This window comes from Solanum verrucosum, unplaced genomic scaffold (genome assembly GCF_900185275.1).
Source record: "Solanum verrucosum unplaced genomic scaffold, falcon-dt-bn FXZP01000107.1, whole genome shotgun sequence".
Classification (NCBI taxonomy): Eukaryota; Viridiplantae; Streptophyta; class Magnoliopsida; order Solanales; family Solanaceae; genus Solanum; species Solanum verrucosum.
In genome coordinates, this window is record NW_026020273.1 from 198360 (window position 1) to 222509 (window position 24150).

Here is a 24150-nt window from a genome sequence, read left to right on the forward strand (position 1 = left end):
TTTCTAAGTTTTGATTAATGATTTTGACTAAGGTAAGTTCTAGTTATGTTTCTAGGCTTAAACTGACTAAAACCTCATGATTTAGGGTTCAAACAACGTATCTTAGGGGTTAAATGAAATAGGAAAAGACTAAAAGACCCCTGACTTAACTGCTATCGGAGTGATTGACGGATTGGACTGACGGGCCGTCATTCAATCGACGGTCCGTAGATTGGTCCGTCGATCGAGTCTGCCCGACAGGGCTTCACTAAAATAAGCATAACGTTTTACTCAAAGGTTGGAATTTAGCAAACTCGGTGGCGTTGGAAAGATAATTCAATTATCTATCTAACCATAGTTCATGGGACACACATTTAATTTTGTGCTAAGAGTTATGACCAGATGAAGTTGACCCATCAACAATTTTCAGCTAACTGGCTGCTAATCCTCATCTACGGTCAGACCTACGGACCGTGGATCGATTGACGGTCCATGTTGGTCGACCGTAGTTTGTGTCAGAGGCTGGGTAAGGGAAGTCTCGATCCACGAACACAGACCACGGACCGTGGCCTGATCTACGAACCGTGGGTCTGTCCGTGAGTCGGGACTTAGCCAAATTTTCTGACTGAGTTCTGGGGAAGTTTTCTGTCACGAACCACGGACCTGCAGGACGGACCGTGAGTCCATCTACGGTCCATGAATGGTGTCCGTGAGTGCCACCTGTAACGCCAGAAATCTGAAATCTCTATTTTTGGATACGGGGTGTTACAAGGATGTAGGCATTGATGACTATCTTAGAACTATGTTAAAGCAATACAAATTTTGCAATTCATGTTTACACAAACTGTGTTCTGTTGGTGATTGGAGGATTGTCAAGTTGATATAACGAGATCAAAAGATCCATCCCCACCGATGTGAGAAAAGAAGACCAGATTGGCAGCTTGTTATATAATTGTGCATCTTATATCACGCATTGGTGCTCCAAATCTCCAATACTAAAATCAACATTTCTCAGAGTTTTCATGTTTTGGTTTTTGTCATTTTACAGAATGGAATTTCCGTAGCGAGTTTTAACTTCCACACCTTTCTGGCTATCCATACTATGCTTCATGTGTTTATATTCTCATTTTCTCTCCAACATGATGAATCAGCTGGCAATGAAACTGACAAACCTGGCTTTGATTCAAATCCCAAATAACTGAGGACCCGTTAAGAGTTTTTGTCTGTTGGACTAATTCTATTCATTTCTGTCAGTTGACTGGAGTAAAATGTGGCCTAAGACACAGAAAAGTCATCCGTTTGAAATTTGTTCTGAGTGATTCTATTGATTTCTTTCCTGATCCATATTCATAATGGTAAAAATTGTCATTTGTTTTGATTAATTGTATTCGTTTTCTTTCTTGATCCTTATTCATAATTGTAAAGATTGTCAATTAGTTTATTTAATAATTGTATCGATTTATTTCCTAATCCTTTTGTTTGCCCGATTTTATATTTATACAAATTGGTAACCATCCATATGTTGGCAGGAAATTCCAACTTGTTATATAAATTTCACCTACTTTCATCAGAACAATCTGAATTATGATGTGAAATCCAACTGATTGAGGATACTTTCAACTATTTGGTCTGTGGTAGTCCACGTGTTTATTGGAGCAATTTTATAGTCTAATAAGTGACAGTATGTTATACCTTTTGATACAAAGAGAGTAGATGATATAATGATTGACTATTTTGAGTTTATGGATCAATGTGTTTGCCTCTATGGTAAATTTTTATTGGTCATGATTTATGCATAGTGATGCGCATGAAGATCAATAAACTCAAGATGGTCAATTAGTATAACCTCTTCTCAGGGGCGGCTCAACTTAATTGGAGGCCTCAAACAAAATTTCAATTTGAGGCCTAAAATATAAACAAACTTCGTATACATATTTATTCAAAACCTATTTTTCTTACACTATTTAGATATATTGTGAAACTTAAGAACAATATAAAAAGGAAGACAAGAAGAATATATACAAGAGAAACAATATAAGATCACTTTCTTTCTTTCAAGTGTATTCAACATTATTCTCAACACCACTATTTATAGGATTACATTGAGGAATACCAAAGGGTGTCATAAACATTACATTAAACCTTGAGAATTACTACCCATTAAGGAGGAAATAAACCTAGGAGTTATGCTCATCCGTTTGACCACATTATCAACAACATTACTACCAATAAAGGATGAAATTAACCTAGGAGTTATGGTCATCCATTTGACCACATTATCAACAACATTACTACTTATAAAGAAGGGAATTAACCATGGAGTTATGGTCATCCATTTAACCACCGAAATAATTTACAACACTCCCCCTTGGATGACCATTGATAGATAATATGCCTCGTTAAAATCTTAATAAGAAAAAACCCTGTGGGAAAAAATCTTAGTGAAGGACAAAAGAGTACATATATCTTGCTATATGCTTTATTTGTTGCCTCGTTATAAACCTTGCCAGGAAAACCCATTGGGATAAAACCTACCTAAGGAAAAAAGAGTGCAGCGCGTAGTTTACTCCCCTTGTTGCAAACATCATTTAATTTCTTGGAGACGACGCATTCCAATCTTGGATACCAACTTTTCAAATGTTGAGGTTGGTGATGCTTTAGTGAACAAATCCGCCAAATTATCAACTGAGCGAATTTGTTGAACATTTGTTTCACCTTTCTTCTCAAGATCATGAGTGTAAAAGAATTTTGGTGAAATGTGTTTTGTTCTATCTCCTTTAATGTATCCTCCCTTCATCTGAGCTATACATGCAACATTGTCTTCGTACAATGTAGTTGGAATATCCTTTTTCATAGGAAAACCATACATTTCTTGAATATGTTGAGTTATTGATCTCAACCAAACACGCTCCTGACTTGCTTCATGGATGGCTATTATTTCTGCATGATTTGAAGAAGTAGCAGCTAATGTTTGCTTCATTGAACGCCAAGATATAGTTGTTCCTCCATATGTAAATAAATAACTTCTGTGAGATCGACCTTTATGTGGATCAGACAAATATCCAGGATCTGCATAACCAATCATTTCTGACTTGGATTTATTAGAATAAAATAATCCCATATCAATGGTTCCCTGAAGATATCTGAATATATGATTGGCTCTATTCCAATGTCTCTTTGTTGGGGACGAGCTGAATCTTGCCAATAAACTTACTGCAAAACAAATATATGGTCGAGTATTATTGGTAAGATACATTAGTGCCCCAATAGCACTAAGATATGGAGTTTCATTGCCAAGAAGTTCTTCATGAAGTTCTTCATCAATTTCTTGAGGTCGAAATGTATCTTTATGTATGTCAAACGATCTCACAACCATCGGGGTACTCAATGGATGTAATTTATCCATGTAAAATTGCTTTAAAACCTTTTATTTGTATGTTGATTGACGGATAATGATTCCATTATTCAAATGCTCAATCTATAGGTCAATAAATTTTTTGTCTTACCAAGATCTTTCATTTCAAATTCTTTCATTAAACACTCAACAACTTTTGAAAGCTCTTTAGGAATGCCAGTGATATTTAAATCATCAACAGACACAACTATTATAACAAAATCAGATCCAGACCTTTTTATAAAAACACAAGGACAAATAGGGTCATTTTTGTACCATTCCTTTAGAAAAAATTGGCTAAGATGATTGTACCACATCCGTCCTGATTGTTTTAATCCATATAAGGATTTCTGAAGCCTTATTGAACAATTTTCTTGCGAATTTTTATATGCTTCAGGCACATTGAATGCTTCAGGAACTTTCAGGAAAATATCGTGGTCCAATGAGCCATATAAATAGGCCGTGACAACATCTATTAGATGCATTTGAATCTTTTCATGAATTGCTAGATTTATTAGATACCTGAAGGTAATTGCATCCACCACAGGAGAATATGTCTCCACATAATCAATGTTAGGACTTTGCGAAAAACCTTGTGCCACAAGTCGTGTTTTATATCTTACGACTTCACCTTTTTCATTTCGTTTTCGCACAAAAACCCATTTGTACCCCACTGGCTTGACACCTTCAGGTGATCGGACTATTGGTCCAAAGACTTCATGTTTTTCAAGTGAAGTCAATTACTCTTGAATTGCCTCCTTCCATTTTGGTCAATCATTTCTCTGTCTGCATTCATTGACAGATTTTGGTTCAAAATCCTCACCTTGTTGCATTATTTCAACAACAACATTATAATCAAAAATATTGTCCACCACAATATTATTTCGATTCCACCATTTTCTCGTCGAGACATAACTTATTGAGATTTCTTCATTCTCATGATTTTCAGTTATTTGGACCTTCTCTGTGTTCTTGTCATTTGTTATGTCTCGAGGCTCTTCTTGAGCAGTTTCCTTCATGATATGATCTTCATAATTATTTGGTCCTTTTCTTTTTTAGAGGATTTTTATCCTTTAAACCAACTGGCCTACCACGCTTTAAATGTGGTTTAGACTTATTTCCTTTATCAATTTATCCTACTAGGACATCAACTCGAACTTGAGAATTTGCAGCTGGAATATAAGATTTAGTAACCCTTGGAAGGTTAGTAAATGCATCTGGCAGTTGATTTGCAACATTTTGCTAATAAATCATCTTTTTAACCTCTTTCTCACATTGATTTGTTCGAGGATCTAAATGAGATAGGGATAATGAATTCCAATCTATCTCTCTTTCCAACTGCTTATGTTCTCCCCCTAATGTTGGGTATACTGATTCATCAAAATGACAAACAACAAATCTTGCCGTAAATATATCTCCTGTCATAGGTTCCAAATATTTGATAATAGAAGGAGATTCATACCCAACATACATCCCAACATTCTTTGGGAACCTATCTTTATGAGTAGTAGTGGGGCAATTGGAAGGTATACCCCGCACCAAAAAATTCTAAGATGGGAAATATTTGGCTCATGAACAAAAACCAACTTTAATGAGAGAATTCATGATAACTAGTTGGTCTTATGTGCACCATGTTGGAAAGCTATATGCACAGCGGAAGCATACCAAAATCACACAACTTACATGAATAATAGACAACACATTGTTTATACTAAAACAAGTACAATCATGTTAGGGCATATAAACTTTCTGAATTTAATTTTAGAATTACCTCTTGAAGCGTGAGCCGATACCTTCAAGTGAATCCACAAGCTAGTCAACAAGCTAGAAACCTCAAGCAAATTCATAAGTTAGTCCACAAACTAGACCATAGTTCTACGGTCATCTACAGTGATCCCAAGTTCACTTCCGAACCCTCTCAATACTTGGGTGGACAAGTAGTTTATGGAAAAAAATTATCTTTTTCAAGGGTTAGAAGAATCCCTATTTATAGAGATTTATTCTTAGTCCAAGGAAAAGGAATACCATGTCTTTCCTTAGAATAGAAAGACATGTACATCTCCCTTTCCTTAGAAAGAAAAAGTCATGTCCTTCTTCCTTTCCTTAGAATAGAAAAAGTGATATACTTCTGCCTTGCCTTAGAACATAGAAAGGTACATACTTCTCTCTTACATTAGAATAGAGAATGACACATACTTCTCCTTTTTCCCTTTACAATAAATTTTGAGTTCTAGATAAATATGGGCACGGTAGGGACCACTGAATTAATTACCGAGGGTTCCTATTATGAAAATAATTCCAAATAATTAATTTGAATTATTTTTACCATAATAAATTACAAATCATTCCACTAGAAATTCGTAACTGCACTCCTTTATTTATATTTTGAAATTTCCCATTAGACACATATGTAATTCCCCATGTTAAGATTCCAGATACTAATCAATAAATTAAATTACTGACTAACTTAATTCAATGATCAATTTCCTTTAGAGCATTGCTTAACTTATTTCATGTGTCGGATTTCTAAATCCACTTGCAAGGTTTGACACGATGAAAACGTTTAAGCTTCTCAAAAAGGCATATCATCAATCTCTATATCGAGACATGGATTCCATCAACTAACTTATTATTTCACCAATATATATTATCATCATCCAATCTACCAACAATATTGACCCATCTTAGAATCTCACCTTTTAATAAATCAAAACGATGATTAAGATATACAGATCATAATAGTTATATCAGGATTAAGAATATAAGTACATTTAATAGTTTAGAGAATTGCTTTTGTCAGTCAGTCTAAAGCAACTATCTCTACTCGGTCCTGTTCAATACATACAAAATGCACTAGCACAAGAAGTTGGAACTATATCATTCCCATAATCAAGATAAACTACATATAATCTTGTGCTACAATCGTATCGATGGCATGTTCAATTTCCATCTTAGATTGTGAACAAAAAAACTTTATACTTATAAGAACCGATGATTTAATCCTCTGTGTATAAGCTTAAACTCTATACACTAAATCATCTACTATTTAAGTAAACAAGCACCATAAACGAATATATGATCTATTAAAATAAATAAATAATTATTCTATAATAAATACTATATCTAAACACGTGGTTAATAGTATATATCCCAACACACCAATGCTGCTGCATGCAAAATAGCATGCCCCCATATTCAAACAGACAACTTTGTCCTTGTTAACAATGGTCTAGCTATCAATTGTAGATGCTTAATCAAAGATTCCGCTAGACCATTTTTAGTGCTAACATGAGCAACTGGATGTTCAATTGTTATCCAGTGGACAAACAATAATCATTAAAGGCCTGCGATGTAAACTCATCAGCATTATCAAGACAAATTGTCTTTATTTCATAATCTGGAAATTGTGCTCTTAATCTTATTATTTGAGCCAACAACCTTGCAAAAGTCATATTGCGAGTTGATAATAAGCACACATGTGACCATCTTGTAGATGCATCTATCAAGACCATATAATATTTAAATGGCCCACATGGAGGGTGAAGTGGCCCATATATATCACCCTGTATACGTTCCAAAAATGCAGGGGATTTAATCCCAACCTTAGTTGTTGATGGTTTAATAACCAACTTTCCTTGAGAACAAGCAACACAAGAGAATTTCTTTGATTGAAGAATTATCTGATTCTTTAAAGTATGCCCATGTGAATTCTCAATAATTTTGTGCATCATATTATAACTGGGATGGCCCAATCGGTCATGCCAAATGATAAAATCATTAGGATTAGTAAACCCTTTGTTTACTATGGCATGTGATTCAACCATACTAATACTTGTATGGTACAATCCAGAAGAAAATGTGGGTAATTTTTCATGCACATAATTTTGCCCCAATTTTACTGTAGTAATATAAAGGTATTCAACCTTTCCTTCATTGGCAGTCTCAACATGATAGTCATTTTGGCGAATAACCTTAAAACTTAATAAGTTTCTTTGAGACTTTCTACAGTACAATGCAATTTTAATATTTAATATCGTTCCCCCAGGTAGTAGTAAGGTCGCTCTTCCAGAGCCCTCAATTAATTTTGCACTACCAGAAATTGTATTAACATAAGCCTTTTTCATAATCAAATTAGAGAAATATTTCATTTATCTTAAAATAGTATGAGCTGTAGCACTATCAAGAAGACACATAGTTGCATTACTTATCTTGAACCAATTGAAGATTGGGGAATTTTATCTATCTCACAAGAAATGTTGTTTAACCTTGAGACTTCGTGTTGATAACGTATTGTGAAACTTAAGAAGAAAAGAACAATATAAAAAGGAAGAGAACGAGAATACAAGACAAGAAAAACAATAAAAGATCACTTTCTTTCTTTCAAGTGTATTCAACAATATTCTCAACACCACTATTTATAGAATTACATTGAGGAATACCAAAGGGTGTCATAAACATTACATTAAACCTTGAGAATTACTACCCAATAAAGGATGAAATTAACCTAGGAGTTATGGTCATCCATTTGACCACATTATTAACAACATTACTACTTATAATGAAGGAAATTAACCAAGGAGTTATGTTCATCCATTTAACCACCAAAATGATTTCCAACAAGATGAAAATTATTAGTATTTAATGTTGTTTTTTCAGTTATTGATTTTGGGTAAAATATTATCAACTCAATATTGAGAAACATCCTTTCAGTGAGGTAATTATTATATGAATTGTAAACATAATTCTATAAGTAAAGTTGACAAATATTAAATAAAGATAAGAGTTAGAACCATAGAATCTGATTCAAGAAGATGATGACTTGATTTACCCCATTTCTATATGTTTGTTTTAATGCTTGAAACGAAATAAAAAAGAATTTGTAATTCTCTTTGTTCAACACTCTTCACTATTAATTCTTATTTTTAACAAATGACAACATATGTTAAACTGTGTAAAATAATATCGTATTTTAAAAAATATACTTTTTATCATAAATAATCAATTTTTTCTATAAAAAATTTAACACATAATTTATGTTTTTATAAAAATTTGGGGCCTAAGGCATAAGCCTTATTTTAGAAAGGCAAGAGTCGGCCCTGCCTCTTCTTTCTTTGTATCAAAAGCTAGAACACTACTATCATTTATGAGCCAATAATTGCGCCAATAAATAGGTGAACTAAAGGACATATAGTTGAAAGTATTGCTTATCAATTGGATTTCACGTCATAAAAAGGAATATGCTGTAGAGGATATTATATAAGAAAATATTAGGTGGATCAAGCACCAAAGTCAAAATCAATCTTGAAGAAAATGCAAAAAAAATATATTTTTGTCAGTATGTCATTGGCAGCCTGTATATAATTGTGCGTATTTGTCAATATACCATGCAGTGGCGTTCCATTACCAAAACAACATTTCGAAGAGGTATCATCCTTTGGTGTTTGACATTTTCCAAAATGGAAATTTTCGCAGGAAGTTTTAACTTCCATACCTTTTCGACTATCCATACTGTGTTCCGAACCTATCAAGAGTTTTCGTCTCTTGGAATGATTCTGTTTATTAATGTTAGTGGACTGGAGTAAATTGTGCCCTTATACAAGGAAGAGTAATCCGTTTGAATCTCAAAGGGCTGAGGTTGGCAGGTACGATCTCAGGCAGAAAATGCCTTCCATGACAAAATTCCTCAACAACTCAGTAGGCTATCAAGGCTTCAAAACCTGATTTTGAGTTTCAACTATCTAACGGGGGAAATTCCAGTTAATCTATCACATTGTGTTAAGCTCAAGAGCCTTGTCCTGGAACACAACACTCTTGTGGGGAAAATTCCTAACCAAGTTGTATCTCAGAAATAACAACCTGACAGGACTCTTTCCAGGTTCTATTGGAAATCTTACATCTTTAGAAGAGTTGTATTTATCGTACAACACTCTAGAGAGACAAGTGCTATCTTCTTTAGCTCGATTGACTAAGTTGAGGCTTCCTGGGTTGTCACTAAATAGCTTATCCGGGGAGTTCCCTGCTCCGTTGTACTATTTGTCATCCCTGGAAATAATATCACTTTCCTTTAACAACTTTTCTGGTAATCTCAGATTCGATTTAGGTAACTACCTCCCTAATCTCCTAATACTTTACTTGGCGAAATGTCATTTCATTGGTTCCATCTTTGGCCAATGCTTCAAAATTGCTTGAGCTTGATTTTCCTATAAACAATTTCACTGGAAAAATACCCAAGGTTTCCATAACTTGCGGAATTTGTTGTTTTGGAGTAACCAACTTGGACACAGTAATCATGATGGCCTTGACTTTGTTAATTCTCTTACCAACTGCAGCAGTCTACAAATGCTCCATTTTTTAGACAACCACATTCAACATTCAACCTTTCCAGTCAGTTACATGCCTACTCTTCTATGGAAACATAATTAGTGGAAGCATGCTCAGAGAGATCTCAAACCTGGTGAATTTGAATGTACTCGAGATAAGTAACAACAATCTTACATGTAGCATTCCATATTATATTGGAAGACTGACAAACTTGGGAGGTCATCTTACTTATCTTGATTTCTCTCACAATGAGCTCTTGGAAAATGCTTGGCCTTGCGGACCATTCCCATTGTAGAAGATTTTCCGGATCTCCAATCCTTGGATCTTTCCCGAAATAATCTATCAGGGCCAATCCTTCAATTCATTGCAAATCTTACTTCCTTACTATGCTTGAACTTATCTTTTAACAATGCAGGGGGTGAGGTTCCTGTCACCGAAATATTTTCAATTTAAAGATCAACCAGCACCTGAAGATAGGTCTAAATCTACATGTTACTACCCCAACATTTCTTATGAAGAGCTCCACACTGCAACTGGTGGATTTTTTGCTAAAAATCTTATTGGCTCTGGCAATTTCGGAACTGTTTACAAGGGAATTTTTGCTTTTGATGGAACGATTGTTGCTGTCAAAGTACTCAAACTTCAAAAGGCTTCTTAGCAAAATGCTAGACATTGAGAAACATAAGGCACCAGAACCTCGTCAAGGTCATCAGTGTATGCACAAGTTCTGATTTCAAGGGAAATGACTTTAAGGCTTTAGTCTTTCAGTTCATGCCAGAGAAGGAGACACATGAGAAGAGTAGCTTGACCATACTTTAGAGAATGAATATAATAATAGATATGTCGTATGCACTTCATTATCTTAACTATGAGTGTCAAACAACCATAATTCACTGTGATATAAAACCACATAACATTCTTCTTGATAAAGATCTCACAGCTCATTTGGGTTATTTTGGTGTAGTGAAACTCGTTCCTGAATTCAGTAATGAATCAGATCTACATCAGTTTAGCTCACTTGGAGTTATGCGTACAATTGGCTATGTAACTCCAGGTAATGTTTCTTGTAACAGTAGTGGTTTATTGAATTTAAAAAGTCACGACTCTCTGGTGCATGTAAGTTAAGTGTTGTCTTTTTCTGACGTTAGCTCCATGGAAAAACACGAGTTTAATAAAATTATTATCATCAAACAGAGGGTTCTCACCATATGATTTTTAGCTTTTAACTTATAAATATGGAATGTTTTATCAAACTTTTTAGGGGATTATTGTCACGACCCAAGCCTACACCCTGGAGCTGGCTAGCACTCGAGAACCATTGTTGGTCCCCAAGCGAACACTCATCCTGGCTGACTACAAGCGGAAGACTAACTCAAGCATACAAAGCTTAAAAACTGAATAAAAATTCATGAAACATAAATACAAAGCTTTAACTCAAAAGAAAACTCTAAATAATATAATATATTCAATTCGCCCCAAAATATGCAACTTAAGTCTTTAAAACATTTAACAAAATAAATGAAGACTTCTGAAACTCTAATGTGTCACGCCCTGAGCCTACACCCTGGGCGGGACCGGCACTCGGAGACCATTGCTGGCCCCAAGCGAACCCTTGGCCTGGCTTTCTTAACTTAGCGGAAACCTAACTCAACAGAATAACTTCATGCAAAGCAAAGTCATAAGACAACTTAACTGATACAACTCTGGCCATAAAGGCACCTCGGGTCTCAAAATAGAATATTTGCATATATACCTAGATAAGAGACTCAAAACTAGATGGCTGATTGTCTATGAAGCCTCTAAACTACTGAGATGGATGTTGGGACAGACCCCGCAACAACCTAATAAAACATAACTAAGAACACAAAATAATTGAGTCCTCCGGAATGCAAGGAGGCTCACCACTGACTCTGAAGTGCTCAGCTGGATCAACGACGTGCTTGATGCTGATCCTGGGTACTTGTATCTTCATCGTCATAAGATACAGGCCAACTAGCATCAGTACATGAAATGTACGAGTATGTGAACTGGAAAACTAAGCAACATAGGCTAGAAGGAAATCTAGAAGAACTGAATAGCTTACCTGGCTCAACTCAACTCAACCTGACTGACTTCTTTCAATATATGGCAAATTTTAAAACAAGTGCGATATAAAGAAAGAGTGCTTAAAACATGCTATAAACTCTGTGTGTATACAAGGATACAATAAGCCTGAAATGTATATAGAAATACAATGAACTGATGTATATAAAAATACAATAGCTTATGTGTATGAAAATACAATAACTGTTGTGGGAGTTTCTCTAACCGACAACCATCACATGAGAGCTATAGTGATGATACAGCGATCGACCTCACGCTGCCAGAGCATCTTATACCCGGCCAAAGGTATAAGACCTGAAATGCCTAATGGATCCACTAGTCTAATCTGAAAAGGATTCATCTAAAAAGTATGATCCCTTTCTACCCATGGTGGCTAACATGGTTCTATGGGGGCTGTGGGTTCTTTAAACGCTCCCCCAATTCGGTGCTCGATACTACTCCCAAAAATGTACTGGCTCTTATGTTTTTAAAACATATTTCTTCCTGCTGATATGAGATAATTACTCAAAAACTAGCCCGAAGGCTCTTTTGGAAATCTCAGTTTCCAACCTTGTTTGAATGTAAAAACATTTCTTTAAAACTTCTTTGGGAATACATAGTTCCCTAATAACTTTGAGAAATGAACTCAACTTTAAACTCTTTACTCAACTTGGAACTCTTAACTTAACTTGAAACTCTACACTCTTAGCTTGACTTGAAACTTGAGCCTTAGAATGAAGTTAAAACGTTCAATAAAGACCCTTGAACAACTTTGAAGACTTGCTTGAACTTACTTCTTAACTTGCTTGACTTGACTCTAACTTCACCTTAACTTCGATCCTAACTTGCCTTGAATTGAACTATGGATTCAAGGTATATGATCACATGTTTATGGATGAATTCGGGATGTCTAAATGTACCTTAGAGTGTTGGAAACAACTAGGAAACATAGGTATAATACCTAGGAACATGCATGAGAAAGTGTGGAAAGAAAGGGAGAACATGGCGTCCTTGGCACTCTGCAAGGCGCAGAGCGCCAGCCCTTGAAGCTCAGAAAGCACCTGCTGGCGCTCTGAGTGGCGCGCCGCCCCAAGGGTTGGACTTCAGAGTCCCCTTTGGGGCGCGCTGGCAGGCGCGACGCGCCAACCTCTTGCCCAGAAACTCCGACTTTTCTGTCTTGTTTTGCTAACTCTAAATCACCCTTTCTTCAATGGATTCAACCCCAAACACTAAGGATCATCAATATCTCAACATAAAATATATTACAACTCAAATACACAACCCAATCATGTCCCACAACCAACAATAACTTCAACAACACAACTAACAACTTCAACAACTTCAACATTAAATCCAATCTTTCCTCAATAATGAAAATGAGTTTGATGTGTGGGGGGAAGGATTAACCCACAGTAAGAACTCACATACCTTGATAGGGATCACCTCCGACGATTTCCACAACGATCTTTGACGGAAACTCCTTGATCTCCTCTTCTTCCTCTCTTCTTTCTCTCTTCTTCTCTTCTTCACTCAAGAACTCTAACTCTTTCTCATTTAAAATGGGATAAAAATGATCCAAAATCAGCCTAACACACAATATAATCCCAACAGAAATGGCTAGGGAAAAGACCAAAATGCCCTTAAAATTTCAGGAAGAACATCAAACTGATTTGCAACATAAGGAGTTACAAAAGATAAACTTGCTCCTGGCGACTGGTGATTGCATAGAGGCGGTTTTCTCCTCCACCTACACTAGAAGTAGCTCCTCTAGGTGTCGTCCTGTCTGGTGGAACAACTGAAGAAGACTGTGCTTTATTGCCCCCAATACCCTGCCTGTTCTTTGGACACTCTCGCATGAAATGTCCATTCTGACCACACCTGAAACAACCAATAGAGCCCTCTCGACAAATACCTGAGTGGTTCCTACCACACTTGGCGCAGGCAGGAGGCTTACTACTCCTTTGCGCCACACTACCCGAAGATTGTGCGGGTCTAGCCCTGAAGTCCTTCGAATTCTGGTCATTAAACTATCCTCTGTATCGGGGTGCAGGTGCTCTAGCAGATGATGGAGCAGGTCCCTTTTGCCTTTGCTGAAAGGACGGATGGTTCACATTACCTTTCTGCTGCCTGGACTCATTACTGGTCTTGGATCTCTTACTTCTGATCTCTTCTCTGTCCCTCAACTTCTCTTCCTCAACCTGTTGCACATAGATCATTAATCTGGATATGTTTATGTCCCCGATAAGCATTGCAGCCCTACCTTCCTTACTTGACAACCAAGATAGCCCAGCTACAAACAAATTCATTCTATTTCTCCTGTCCACAACCATCTCCGGAGCATAGCGGGATAGTTGGGTGAACTTCAGACTGTACTCTTAAACACTCAAAGACTTTTGCTTAAGTGTGAGGAACTCACGTACCTTGGCGTCTCTCAATTCTCAAGGAAAGAAATGCCCCAAGAAAGCTTTCTCAAAAGAAGCCCAATTCGCAGGTAGTGCATTCTCAACTCTGCCCCCTTTCCATTGGTCGAACCAATCTCTAGCAACGTCCTTCAATTGATACGCAGCTAGCTCAACCCGCTTAGTATCTGCAACATGCATCACATCAAAAATCTTCTTCAACTCCTCAATGAAGTCCTCTGGATCCTCAGTAGTAATCGAACCCATGAAACTCGGAGGATTCATCCCCAAGAACTCGCGGATCCTAGAAGTGTCAGCTTCTTCTTGTCGAGCTCCCTTTTGCTAACCAATCTGATTAGCTACAGCTTGACTCAATATCCTAATTGCCTCTCTGAACTCAACATTAGAAACTTCCCCTTGATATTGCACTCCCGGTGCATAGGGTAACTCTTGCTTATCAACATAACGTATAGGAAGACGCCCTCTGCCAACTCTTCGTGGAGGCATGGCTATCTGAAAACACGCGCAAGCATGGAATTAGAGAGCAACTCTTTAGACATAAACTTTAACGCACGAGTTGAGTGTGAAAGAAATGAGACATCTTCCTAAATATTGTAGCCTCCCAATTATAGATGTGGCGCGCTTCACACCGATAACTAGGACTCTACAAACTCGGCTTCATAGACTCCCTAGGAATCTTGAACTCTGGGGTTTGATACCAAGTTTGTCACGCCCCAAACCTACACCCCGGGTGGGACCGGCACTCGGAGACCATTGCTGGCTCCAAGAGAACCCTTGGCCTGGCTTTCTTAACTCAGCGAAAACCTAACTCTACAGAATAACTTCATGCAAAGCAAAGTCATAAGACAACTTAACTGATACAACTCTGGCCATAAAGGAACCTCGAGTCTCAAAATAGAATATTTACATATATACCTAGATAAGAGACTCAAAACTAGTTGGCTGACTGTCTATGAAGCCTCTAAACTACTGAGATAGATGTTGGGACAGACCCCGCAACACCCTAATAAAACATAAATAAGAACACAAAATAATTGAGTCCTCCGGAATGCAAGGAGGCTCACCACTGACTCTAAAGTGCTCAGCTGGATCAACGACGTGCTTGATGCTGATCCTGTTTACCTATATATGCATCGTCATAAGATGCAGGCCAACTAGCATCAGTACATGGAGTGTACGAGTATGCGAACTTGAAAACTAAGCAACATAGGCTAGAAGGAAATCTGGAAGAACTGAATAGCTTACCTGGCTCAACTCAACTCCACCTGACTCACTTCTTTCAATATAAGGCAAATTTTAAAACAGGTGAGATATAAAGAAAGAGTGCTTAAAACATGCTATAAACTCTGTGTGTATACAAGGATACAATAAGCCTGAAATGTATATAGAATCACAATGAACTGATGTATATAAAAATACAATAGCTTCTGTTTATGAAAATACAATAACTGTTATAGGAGTTTCTCTAACCGACAACCATCACATGAGAGCTATAGTGATGATACAGCGATCGACCTCACACTGCTAGAGCATCTTATACCTGGCCAAAGGTATAAGAACTGAACTGTCTAATAGATCCACTAGTCTAATCTGAAAAGGATTCGTCTAAAAAGTATGATCCCTTTCTACCCATGGTGGCTAACATGGTTCTATGGGGGCTGTGGGTTCTTTGAACGCTCCCCCAATTCGGTGCTCGATACTACTCCCAAAAATGTACTGGCTCTAATGTTTTTAAAACATATTTCTTCCTGCTGATATGAGATAATTACTCAAAAACTAGCCCGAAGGCTCTTTTGGAAATCTCAGTTTCGAACCTTATTTGAATGTAAAAACATTTCTTTAAAACTTCTTTGGGAATACATAGTTCCTTAATAACTTTGAGAAATGAACTCAACTTTAAACTCTTTACTCAACTTGGAACTCTTAACTTAACTTGAAACTCTACACTCTTAGCTTGACTTGAAACTTGAGCCTTAGAATGAAGTTAAAATGTTCAATAAAGACCCTTGAACAACTTTGAAGACTTGCTTGAACTTACTTCTTAACTTGCTTGACTTGACTCTAACTTCACCTTAACTTCGATCCTAACTTGCCTTGAATTCAACTATGGATTCAAGGTATATGATCACATGTTTATGGATGAATTCGGGATGTCTAAATGTACCTTAGAGTGTTGGAAACAACTAGGAAACATATGTATAATACCTAGGAACATGCATGAGAAAGTATGGAAAGAAAGGGAGAACATGGCGTCCTTGGCGCTCTGCAAGGCGCGGAGCGCCAACCCTCGAAGCTCAGAAGGCACCTTCTGGCGCTCTGAGTGGCTGGACTTCAGAGTCCCCTTTGGGGCGCGCTGGCAGGCGCAACAGCCAACCTCTTGCCCAGAAACTCCGACTTTTCTCTCTTGTTTTGCCAACTCTAAATCACCCTTTCTTCAATGGATTCAACCCCAAACACTAAGGATCATCAATCTCTCACCATAAAATAGATTACAACTCAAATACACAACCCAATCATGTCCCACAACCAACAATAACTTCAACAACACAACTAATAACATCAACAACAACTAACAACTTCAACAACTTCAACAATAAATCCAATCTTTCCTCAATAATGAAAATGAGTTTGATGGTTGGGGGAAAGGATAAACCCACACTAAGAACTCAGATACCTTGATAGGGATCACCGCCGACGATTTCCACGACGATCTTTGACGGAAACTCCTTGATCTCCTCTTCTTCCTCTCTTCTTTCTCTCTTCTTCTCTTCTTCACTCAAGAACCCTAACTCTTTCTCTTTTAAAATGGGATAAAAATGATCCAAAATCAGCCTAACACACAATATAACCCCAAAAGAAATGGCTAGGGAAAAGACCAAAATGCCCTTAAAATTTTCGGATGGATTCCCTGCCAACTGCCCAACTTTCACTGGTCATAACTCGCTCATACGAACTCGGAATTGAGCAAACTCAGTCAATGGCGTTGGAAAGATCATTCCACAAGCTTCACAACCATAACTGGAACTACTCCTTACTCATCCTGATCTAGGAGTTATGACTGCTCAAAGTTGGCCAAAAACTAACTCATTTCCACACTTAGCCAAATTTTCCAGATTTTAAATTTTTCCAAAAATGACTATTTCCAATTTCAAACTTTTTCATAGTTATTTGAAATTGCCGGATGTTACATACTGTCTATATATGAAGCCTCTAAATGACAAAGATGGAAGGTGGGACAAGACCCACGACCTTCTAACAGCTGAAAGTAAATGGAATCTTCCGAAAGCAAGGAGGCTCACCATAGCTAACTCGAACTCCATGTGGTATCAACGAAGCTCCTCTTGATGACCCTTAATAAATGTATCTGCATCAAGAATGGATACATGAAAAATAGCTTAGTACATGGAATGTACGAGCATGATAAGGGGAATTCTAAAACATAAACATAGGCATGAATTTGATAAAAAGGGAAACATACTTACCTCTTCTCAAACTTACTCAACTCAAGGAATACTCAAAACTACTCAACTCAGAAGTACTCAAGCATAAGATACTCAACTTATTAATAAGGTTCTTAACTCAGTGAAGCTCAACAATAAGGTACTCGACACAATGAAGCACATATCAACTCAAGATACTTAACTCGAAGGTACTCAACTCATGATACTTAAGGATAAATCAATAGTAAAAGATGCAATATATATGGAAAGCTGTAAAACTATAGATAGCAACTCAGTGTATTGAAAAATACAATAATTCTCAATGTGTATATAAAAATACAATACAACTTTGTGGGAGTTTCTCTAACCGACAACCACCACTATGAACCTAAGTGATGATACAATGTCTTACCCACGCTGCTAGAACTGTCCTATACTTTGCCATCATATAGAACGCCTTAACTAAATGGATCCACTAGTCTATGCTAAAAAGCACTAAGGAGTAATCTAAAAAGTATAATCCTTTCTACCTATGATGGCTAAATGGTTTATGGAGACGTGAGTTATCTAAACTCAAACTCGTCCCCATATCGGTGCTGAATACTACTCCCAAAATACTCAGCTCATATGTTTAAAAACATAACTTTTTCTGTGGTTTGAGATTATTACTCAAAATCATTCTCTAAAAAGAGATGGTACTCAAACTGCTCAAAACTCTTTCAAAAATCTCAGTTTCCTCTCATCTTAAATGTGAAAACATTTACTCTTGGGAATACTTAGTTCCCATATATCATTTTAAAGAAAATGAACTTTACTCTTACTCTTTACTCAACTCAAAGCTTAAGTCATAAAAACAGTAAAACGTTTGTAAAAGACATATGGAGCTCAATGCAAGGTTTCCAATAACCATAGATAGAACTCAAGAACTTCAATGATACAACTCATTTCAAGAATTCTCAAGTTCATGTGGAATTATGAGCATGTATTGCTCAACTCATAGACTTAAAGATACTTCTCAACTCATAGACTTAAAGATACTTCTCATCTCAAGACTTTTTTACTTATAGGGTTCATGCGAAATTATAGGCATGAACAATTTGACTCAAGGGTCAAAATATCAATAAGGAACTCATGTATATGACTCTTCTCATTCTCATACTTACTTACTCAAAACTTAACTGAAATCGATGATGGATCTCAAAGGATTCACAATTGAACTCAAAGGCTTCCTTGAACTCTACTCTTAACTCTCTCTTGGATGTGAATTATGAATTCAAGAGTTATGGTTCATGATATGAAAGATCTCATGATGACAAAGTAGACTCATGAATACATTCTTCTCATCCTCATACTCACTTGCTCGAGTCTTGAAACAAGTTACTAGAAGTTGTAGAAGACTCCTCAAAAAGACTCAAAAGGATATTCTCAATATGTTCGAAAGAACTCTTAAGACTTGACTCTCAACTCTACCTTGAATTTGATCTATGAATTCAAGGTTGTGATTTGTGATAGGAAAGATCTCGTGATGTTTAGGAGTGTTTTTAGATAGTTAAACATGAGAAACGATCAAGAAATCACTGTCTGGAGGCAAGTCCGCGACGCGGAGATGCATTTTTATATTTCGTTGTAAAATAACTTTTGAGGCAGAGAGGTCTGTGACCTCTTTGTGACGCGACGAAAAATTTTATGAAATGGGGAGGAGGGTCTGCGACGCGGACAGATTTGCCAATTCGCCCGACTTTTTCCTTCTTCATTTTCTAACCCCAATTCGCCTAAATTTGATTCTTTTTCTCAATCCCACTTTAGATTTAGATACCCAGCACATGAACACAAGAACCTACTCATATACAACTCTAAAATCGACATGATTTCATCAAGAACTCAAGAATCTCATCTAAACCCATGAACTAAAGCCAATTTCAAGAACATAATTCCAGAACATCATACTTTCAACTTTCTAGAACAAACTTAACGCTGAAATTAATATGATTGGCGTGTGGGTGAGCAAACCCAACACTATGGAAGCTTACATACTTGTAAGAACCATCATTCTTGAAGTAAAATCTTGGAAGATGAACCCTAGCCTTAGCGTTTCTTGAATTCCTTGAGCGTAGAATTTTAGGAGTGAATGAGAGTGTTTGATTTATGAAAACTGATTTTTCTACACGTTTAGGGCAATTTAGATGACTTCCTAAGGGGTTTTAGGACTAAAATGCCCCTAAAGAAATAAATAAAATGAGTTGGGAGTCGAAATAATTTTTCACCAGGAAGTGAGGTTCGTATTGGCTCCATAATGCGGAGCCATCGCGGAGCTACTGTTAGGTTTGTGCGTCGTTAGTAAATCAGTCATAACTTTTTACTCATAGCTTGAAATTTAGCAAACTCGGTGGCATTACAAAGAGGACTCAAAGGGATTTAATTTAATATCGTATGGGTCTCCTAACTCATCATGTACTAAAAGTTATGGTCATTTGAAGTTGACCCAAAACTTAAGAAAAACTTAGGAATTACTTGAATGAACTCTATTTAGTTCTTCTTGTTATTCAACGTGCTACATCTAGTGACCTTTATCACTTAGGAAAATTTTAAATTCTTTGGTAAAAATCTCACTCACTACGAAGAACGGTTCGAGTCTTAGTTCGAAAATTTTATGGGGTGTTACAATCATACGGCAGTATTAAATGGTCCTGGTGACAAATGTTCCTAAAAATTTGTGATTTTCCTTCCAGATTCTAGACAGACATGAGGTTTTTTTGTCCCAAAGTTGGAGCATCATGATCAATACTTGTAATATACAACAGTTTCCCAAAATAAAAAGGTTTTATTCAGATTCAAAATGCATATAGGGAAACCCTAAAAAGAAAATTCTCAACCAAGTTAGGCATTCTCAAGTTGGTGAACATTTCCACCATTAATCGGTAGGCTAGTTTGAGTGTACGTTGGAGGGTTAGTGAGAACACTGTTGATCCTCCTGATATGGTAGTGGGATGGAAAAGTAAGAGTCAATTTTTAACTACTCCCTGAATCTTCTCTTTGGTCATTTAGAGAAAGAATTAGAAGCTTATCCTGACCTTAAGTCTCATTTAAAGCATTACAAGAACTAAAAGATATATAATTGAACTGGAACTAACTGGTACCTTTGATAATAAATCTCCTCACCATATCAACTTTGCAGCAATATATGAAAGATGAGCAGTCTCTGATCAAAATAATCAGTAAACTCAGACGGTCAATAACTATAACCTCTTCTCATTTCGTATCACTTCTGAGCCAATAAAGAGAATTATACCACTAAGTAGGTGGATTACAAAAGGATAAAAATAGAAATCAGTTCTCAGTTGGATTTCATCGCTGCGATGAAAGTATATCAAGCTAAGTAATCCTGAAGGTGTATTCAGTAACTATAACTTTGTGGTTTTTGACCAAAGAAAATTGAAGTAAGAATGCAACTAACATAAATCCAGTCATGTTCAAAAAAAATTGGAACAAAATAAAAACATCACATATGACGATGCTTGATTGACAAAATAAATTTTGAATGGAAGATCATCCAAACATCTTCCCCTGGTAATGCTAAAATCTTTTATTTATACTAGTTCATCACTTGAAATGTGCAGCAGTTTCGAAAAAGAAAAAGAAGTTTTTATTCAAAATGCATATAGGAAACCACGTCTATTACAATATTTAACTATGCCCTCAATCCCCCAGAAATGACTGATTAAGTCATGTTTGAATAGAAAGTAATCATGATTGAAGATAGTGAAGGGCAGAAAGCCAAGTCTATTACAATGTTTCTTCTTCTTCTTCTTCTTCTCCGCCTCCCCCTCCTCCCACTTCTTCTTCTGATGTATCTGGACAAAGTTATATACAGAACAAATTTGAAAACAATTAGAAATAATTTGAACTTGTTTAAAGTAAAAAAGGAGACATAAAAGTTAGAAAATACCACTGAAGTGAAACAAAGAAGGAACATAATATCTATTTAAAAATGTTGATTGGTTCAGTTGAGATGTTTTAAACATAAATTTGGAAGGAATCGCTTATCCTGACCTTAAGCCGCATTTAGGACATTAAAAGAAGTAAAATACAAAATTGAACTTCAACTAACTGGTACCTTTGATAATAAATCTTCGGATGTCATCCAACTTTTCATCAATATACGCATGTTGAGCAGTCGTTACATAATTGGAGGGTGTCTTATGGACACAAGCTAATGTTGGGTGGAAGCAATACATGGGATAATCAGCTGTGTCCAGAACTGCAACATTTTTGTATACATTGATCTGGGTATCATACTTGTATAGATCATGATACTTTTTTGGGGGACGTAATATGGCCATCCGGACCTAAAACAAAGTTGTCCAAAGTGTGGGAAACCCTCCAACGGCTGCTTGCTCTGTCGTAAGTGCCAATGACTATGTACTTTTTGAAAATGCATACAAGGGTAGGTAAACCTTGCGCGCTCCCTAGCCATATATCGCTATCACTCATATTCCTACTAGTCAAAAAATTTCCATAGCTGAGAACATAATGATCAATAAACTCGGGAGGTTCAATGAGTATACCCTCTTCTTACTTTGTATTAAGAGCTAGAACACTACCATCACTTCTGAGAAAAAATAGAGTATCATGGCAACAAACAGGTTGACTACTGTAAGGTAAGGTTATGGAACTATTGGTTCTTAGTTGGATTTCACGCCACAAGCCAGATAGCTCTGATGAAAGTAAATGAAATTTGTAGAACAAGTTGGAATTTTCAACCAGGCTACTTATGGTTACCAATTTGTATTGATCTGCATTATGGTAATCAACCACTAGGCCTATTTTTTCTATGTTATTTCTAGGAGCATTCGGATATGGAATCAATTGACGCTCTCTAGTTAAGGGATTGAAAACACACCAACACCTAATTCTCTCAAACTCAAAGAGAATCAGACCATTACATGAGCCGAAAATCTCTACACCAAAACATAACGTCGTCTTAGATTGAATGATAGGGTTAAAGGAGATTTTTGGGAATTGTCTGATTAATCTCCCATCATGTACTAAATAGATGAGTTGTGTAGAAGTGACTTTTGGCGTTGGAACAATGTTTTGCAGAATTCAGGATGCGATATCCTACTTTTAAAATTCTTCGATAGAAGTTTACATTGAACAACAAACTTCAAGGGCCAGCAGGATATTATCTTCATAACCATATCATCCAACATTTTTACACTCGAAGATAGACCACTGTATTTCTCTACTCTTTTGCCGTTTCTCATGCCCTGAATTCTTTCCATTCTCTTTTTTCGAGTCTATTAAGGAAGACAACAAATGTCTTGCCCTAAAACAAGTTGGTGTTAAATAGTAGAAAACTTTATTAGGGAAATCTCCGAAGTGATTCGGTAGATTCTGCTGAACAATCAATGAACTAGATATGTGACCTATAATAAATTATTCTCATTAAGAAATCAAAACAACAAAAAATATATATTGTTCAAATTAATTATGTCCCGCTTAAGATTATAAATGTGTTTAATCAATTCGTGAATTTTGTTTATTTACGGATATGAAACTTCAAGTCCATATAAGCAGATTATTAATTAATTCCCTAGCCTAAGCCCAATTGAAGTGTGTATCAAGAGTCCAAATGGACATGACTATATTACCATGTAAAGATATGGCATTTCAAAACCAAAAGTTAGCTCATGAGGGGAGAAGTTGTCACACACTGAGGAAACCCCCTGGACGAAAATGCGGGACGGAGGATCACTAATGACCCCAAGCTAACCTTGAACTGGCGTATCATAGCATACTAAGATAAACTGAAGTGAGAAATATTGTGCGGAAGCTTAAAAGAATAATATGAACTTAAGTGGGGTATACCCAATACTATCTGAATGTATAAACTGTGAGTTTAATGACAACTGAAAGATCAAACTCCAAACTAAAACTGAATCTAACTATGTATGAATAAAAGCATCTAACTAACTAGAGATGCTGGGACATGCCCCCAGCTAACTCTAGTAAGACTGAAACTGAAAGACTGAAAGTAAAAGAAAAACATGTCTATCATCCTCGAAGAATGAGGACTCACCACTAATACTACTGAACTAGAGATTAGGAACCGATCTATGCGTGATCTGAAAGTTGAGGACCTGAACCTATATCACGAGAAGATGTAGCTTAGAGTATGCGTCAGTACATGAAAGGTATAAAGAATGCAGGATAGAATAAAGTTGAACAATATACATGATTGAACCAAGCATACTGAGAAATGATATAAAATGAACATGAAGATACTAAACATGCTTGATATGAACTAAACTGAATGCAATGATCAAATACATGACATGCTGAAACTGAATACTGAACTGTAGCTGATAACCTAATCAATGCAATAGAATCTGACTTTGGGAGCTACTAATAACCGCAATAAAACCACGTGAGCTAAATGTTGAGTCCAATGTATACGCCCCATCGAGAGGACCCAATATACCTTGACAGGGTATATAGGCATGACTGGAGTGAT

At 36.6% G+C, this 24150-nt stretch overlaps 2 pseudogenes; one reads left to right on the forward strand and one right to left on the reverse strand.

Annotated features, from left to right (window-relative positions):
* Positions 1 to 781: 781 nt before the first annotated feature.
* On the forward strand, positions 782 to 10819 carry LOC125833796 (LRR receptor-like serine/threonine-protein kinase EFR; annotated as a pseudogene).
* Positions 10820 to 21419: 10600 nt separating this feature from the next.
* Positions 21420 to 22127, reverse strand: LOC125833785 (uncharacterized; annotated as a pseudogene).
* Positions 22128 to 24150: the final 2023 nt, after the last annotated feature.